At 53.3% G+C, this 5000-nt stretch overlaps 1 non-coding gene across 1 annotated transcript in view; it reads right to left on the bottom strand.

Annotated features, from left to right (window-relative positions):
* Positions 1 to 1517, bottom strand: part of LOC124751058 — a 1907-nt gene extending 390 nt beyond the window's left edge. The window contains exon 1 of the ribosomal RNA XR_007012019.1: positions 1 to 1517. This exon is cut by the window's left edge and continues 390 nt beyond it. This is a non-coding gene — a ribosomal RNA (small subunit ribosomal RNA).
* Positions 1518 to 5000: the final 3483 nt, after the last annotated feature.

The following is a 5000-nucleotide window of genomic DNA, read 5'->3' as shown; positions in this document are numbered from 1 at the left end:
GTGCGGCTAGAAGCCGCCTGTCCCTCTAAGAAGAAAAGTAATCGCTGACAGCACGAAGGATGTCACGCGACTAGTTAGCAGGCTAGAGTCTCGTTCGTTATCGGAATTAACCAGACAAATCGCTCCACCAACTAAGAACGGCCATGCACCACCACCCACCGAATCAAGAAAGAGCTATCAATCTGTCAATCCTTCCGGTGTCCGGGCCTGGTGAGGTTTCCCGTGTTGAGTCAAATTAAGCCGCAGGCTCCACTCCTGGTGGTGCCCTTCCGTCAATTTCCTTTAAGTTTCAGCTTTGCAACCATACTTCCCCCGGAACCCAAAAGCTTTGGTTTCCCGGAGGCTGCCCGCCGAGTCATCGGAGGAACTGCGGCGGATCGCTGGCTGGCATCGTTTATGGTTAGAACTAGGGCGGTATCTGATCGCTTCGAACCTCTAACTTTCGTTCTTGATTAATGAAAACATACTTGGCAAATGCTTTCGCTTCTGTTCGTCTTGCGACGATCCAAGAATTTCACCTCTAACGTCGCAATACGAATGCCCCCGCCTGTCCCTATTAATCATTACCTCGGGTTCCGAAAACCAACAAAATAGAACCGAGGTCCTATTCCATTATTCCATGCACACAGTATTCAGGCGGGCTTGCCTGCTTTAAGCACTCTAATTTGTTCAAAGTAAACGTGCCGGCCCACCGAGACACTCAATAAAGAGCACCCTGGTAGGATTTCAACGGGGTCCGCCTCGGGACGCACGAGCACGCACGAGGCGGTCGCACGCCTTCGGCTCGCCCCACCGGCAGGACGTCCCACGATACATGCCAGTTAAACACCGACGGGCGGTGAACCAACAGCGTGGGACACAAATCCAACTACGAGCTTTTTAACCGCAACAACTTTAATATACGCTATTGGAGCTGGAATTACCGCGGCTGCTGGCACCAGACTTGCCCTCCAATAGATACTCGTTAAAGGATTTAAAGTGTACTCATTCCGATTACGGGGCCTCGGATGAGTCCCGTATCGTTATTTTTCGTCACTACCTCCCCGTGCCGGGAGTGGGTAATTTGCGCGCCTGCTGCCTTCCTTGGATGTGGTAGCCGTTTCTCAGGCTCCCTCTCCGGAATCGAACCCTGATTCCCCGTTACCCGTTACAACCATGGTAGGCGCAGAACCTACCATCGACAGTTGATAAGGCAGACATTTGAAAGATGCGTCGCCGGTACGAGGACCGTGCGATCAGCCCAAAGTTATTCAGAGTCACCAAGGCAAACGGACCGGACGAGCCGACCGATTGGTTTTGATCTAATAAAAGCGTCCCTTCCATCTCTGGTCGGGACTCTGTTTGCATGTATTAGCTCTAGAATTACCACAGTTATCCAAGTAACGTGGGTACGATCTAAGGAACCATAACTGATTTAATGAGCCATTCGCGGTTTCACCTTAATGCGGCTTGTACTGAGACATGCATGGCTTAATCTTTGAGACAAGCATATGACTACTGGCAGGATCAACCAGGGAGCTGCGTCAACTAGAGCTGAGCAGCCGGCCGCCCGGGAGTGTGTCCCGGGGGCCCGCGCGAACACGCAAGCGTCCGCTCAATCATTCTGCAAACAGGAGGAGGCTGAGCTCCCCTGCACAATACACCTCGAAACCCTCTCAGGTCCCGGCGGCGCGCAGCGCCGTCCCAAGTACTTGGTCGGGTTCGAGAGAGGCGCAATCGCCCGAGTTAGGCGAGTAGACGCTTTCGGTGCGACCACCCGTGCTCCCAACTGAGCTTGCCGCTGCCGACAGAGGCCCGGGAGCGTGCTGTCGTGGCATTGCCGGCGGGAGACAACACGCGCCACCTACGGTGACCCCGGCAGCTCCAACGCCAGCGCCACAGAAGGACAAAAGCCCCACTTGGGTGCCGAAGCGAACTCTCCCAGCACAGCGCACGCGCCAACACATCCGCACAGCTGCGATACAAACCACCAGCGAGAACCGCTGGGGCGACCGAGCAGCAGACGGCGTCGCGGCGCCGAGCGCCGGGCGGCGGCGCATCCTCAACGCACACAGTCCTCAATCGGACCAGCACACTGAAGATGTCCACCGCGCTTCGCACCGGGCCCGCGAGGACCTACTTTGGCCGCACGGCGCCGCGCGCAGGGTGCGCCGGCGCGCAGCTGCGACGCCTGCCGCGTCCGTCGGCCGGCGCGCCTGCCACTGGCCGCCCCCACCAGCCGGCTGTAGCGCGTGCGCCCACGCACCGCGCGGCCAGCACGCCGGGAGGCGCCCCCTCACCGGCCGGGGACGGTCCCACCCAGCCACCACCGCGTATCGCTTCACACCCAGATGCCGTTCAGTTTCATCGGCATGGTGGGTATCGCTGGAACAACCGGTTAGTACCTCAACCTATCGTCGCCATCACCGATTCACCCCTAGCGAGAACAACCGCACCACAACGGGTTACCATTTCTTCATTTGCGTAACTTCACCAGAAAACGTAGGCGTCCATCGCCATTAGCAACTTCAACGATTATTGCATGCCTGTGTCAGGTGTCACGCCACACTACGTCTGCCCACATACACGCAACAAAATGTGCACGCCTAGACAATACGTGGAAGGTGGCCCCCGTACGTATGCGATGTCCATTGCTCGAACGACTGTCAACCGGCCTCTGTAGCATGTCGCAGATATGGAACGCGGTGCACCATGCTATCACGGTGTTTGAGGAGAGACGACTAGGTCCGAATACATCAACACACAGCTCATGCTGATCGCCATCCACGGCGTCCGTTCCTCCCACACGTCTCTATGGCGTACCACACTGCAATCCAGCTCTCATAGGGAGACGACACGTAGCTGCGTGCACAATATTTGCACTGTATGGTCCGCCGTTTTTGGGCGCAGTCGTTGTACGGTCACACATGTGCCACGATGTATCATTCAGTACATAAGGACGAATGTGCAGTACAGATTGTGGTTCACGCGTACGACATCAGCGGACAGTTGACACAGGCCGCACCACAACGTAGCCTGCGTACGTCGCATGCGAAGGGCATTGAACATGCAAACTTGTCACCAACCAGCTTGCGAAGGCAGGGGGCAAGGTGGGGACGTGGGGACGTGGGGAGGGGTGGGGGGGGGGGGGGGCGGCATGTACGTCCTGCTGCCATCCACATTACAGTGTACAGCAGGAGCATGTGGAAAGTCAGCAAGACTTGCAAGGTGTTTAACATGAAGCGATACACAGGGGAGCGGGCAGTGCGAGTAGCGAACTATATTGCGAGGGTTGCGGGTGGGCAACACTACACTAATTGAACGAGTCGTATAACAATTACAGAGCAGGTTTAGGCGACAACGTGGGTTACGTTAGCGGACAACGTGGGTTACGTTAGCGGACAACGTGGGTTACGTTAAGGCACAACATGGGTTACGTTAAGGCACAACATGGGTTACGTTAAGGCACAACATGGGTTACGTTAGGGCACAACATGGGTTAGGTTAGGGGACAACATGGGTTAGGTTAGGGGACAACATGGGTTAGGTTAGGGGACAACATGGGTTAGGTTAGGGCACAACATGGGTTAGGTTAGGGCACAACATGGGTTAGGTTAGGGCACAACATGGGTTAGGTTAGGGCACAACATGGGTTAGGTTAAGGCACAACATGGGTTAGGTTAAGGCACAACATGGGTTAGGTTAAGGCACAACATGGGTTAGGTTAAGGCACAACATGGGTTAGGTTAAGGTACAACATGGGTTAGGTTAAGGTACAACATGGGTTAGGTTAAGGTACAACATGGGTTAGGTTAAGGTACAACATGGGTTAGGTTAAGGTACAACATGGGTTAGGTTAAGGTACAACATGGGTTAGGTTAAGGTACAACATGGGTTAGGTTAAGGTACAACATGGGTTAGGTTAAGGTACAACATGGGTTAGGTTAAGGTACAACATGGGTTAGGTTAAGGTACAACATAGGTTAGGTTAAGGTACAACATAGGTTAGGTTAAGGTACAACATAGGTTAGGTTAAGGTACAACATAGGTTAGGTTAAGGTACAACATAGGTTAGGTTAAGGTACAACATAGGTTAGGTTAAGGTACAACATAGGTTAGGTTAAGGTACAACATAGGTTAGGTTAAGGTACAACATAGGTTAGGTTAAGGTACAACATAGGTTAGGTTAAGGTACAACATAGGTTAGGTTAGGTTAGGTTACACGTTGTTGTAAGGAAAGGTGTAGGGGGGGGGGGGCGGGGGCGGCAGGTTCCTTGATAGTGATTATAGTAAGTGAATGCTTGTGACATGATCAGATTTGTCACGTCAGGATGCACCTTTGGCTTATTAGAGGCGGCGCTCCAATTCTATGCTTGTGTGAGACCTGTGTCTTTGACTCATGTCATTGTTTGTGCGCTGTGACAGGAGGTACTATTGTGATGTTGGGTGCACCGTTGTATAGGACATGTGTGGGTGTTGGTGCCTGGTCTGCGCAATGGTGGATGTCGAAAGGCTGGGATATTGTATTTTCCGCATGGACCTCCTGGTCTGGTTGTGATAGTGTGGATTGTGTAATGTGGCGGAGAAGATGCACTGGATGTTGTTCCATGCTGGTGCTTACATATTGTATGTGCGCCCGTTAGAAGCAGAGAGTGGTGCGTGATCAGAGTGTCTGGCTGACGTGTGGTTCCCATTGTGGGCAGACTCTTTCAGCATGTATACGGACAGTTGTGTATATTTGCTGTAGTTTGATGGCTCTGCATTGATTACTAATCAGCGCCGTGTGTACGGGTAATCTGGTTCCAGTCCAAAATGTTCCATCTGTGTACATTAGTGACAAAGACTCTCCCCATGCAGTGGGGCTCGGTCTGTTATAGCTCTTCCGCGTAATATATTTGCCCCACGTTTTTGCGACTGCGAGTGCGAGTGCAACGCGCATGGGGACCGACATGCTGATGGCTCGGTATCGGACGCCGTACAGTGAGCAACGCGATCGCGTCTCTCGCTCGTAAGTGGTACAG

The sequence above is a fragment of the Schistocerca piceifrons genome, unplaced genomic scaffold (assembly GCF_021461385.2).
Source record: "Schistocerca piceifrons isolate TAMUIC-IGC-003096 unplaced genomic scaffold, iqSchPice1.1 HiC_scaffold_450, whole genome shotgun sequence".
In the NCBI taxonomy this organism is placed as follows: domain Eukaryota; kingdom Metazoa; phylum Arthropoda; class Insecta; order Orthoptera; family Acrididae; genus Schistocerca; species Schistocerca piceifrons.
Note: the sequence above shows the minus strand (reverse complement) of the source record. Positions and strands in the feature narration are given on the sequence as shown.